The sequence below is a fragment of the Eimeria mitis genome, genomic scaffold (genome assembly GCF_000499745.2).
Source record: "Eimeria mitis Houghton genomic scaffold, Emh_scaff255, whole genome shotgun sequence".
NCBI lineage: Eukaryota > Apicomplexa > Conoidasida > Eucoccidiorida > Eimeriidae > Eimeria > Eimeria mitis.
Window position 1 is genome coordinate 14,572 of NW_013570891.1, and position 377 is coordinate 14,948.

The following is a 377-nucleotide window of genomic DNA, read 5'->3' on the forward strand; positions in this document are numbered from 1 at the left end:
AAGAAACAAACAAACAGAAAGAGAGACAGAGAGAGAGACAGATAGAGAGACAGAAACAAACAAACAGAAAGAGAGAAATATAAAGAAAGAGACAGAAAGAAAGAAACAGAGATAGAGAGACAAAAACAAACAAAAAAAATAATAAAAAAGATAAAGGAAGAGACAGAAAGAGACAGAGACAGAAACAGAGAGAGAAACAAAGAAAGAGAAACAAAGAAACAAACAGAAAGAGACAGAAAGAGACAGAAAGAGAGACAGAAAGAAATAAAGAAAAACAAAAGAAAGAAAGAGATATAAATAAATAAACAAAAATAAAGAAAACAGAAAAAACAGAAAGGAGACAGAAAGAAACAAAGAAAGAAACAAAAACAAAGAAA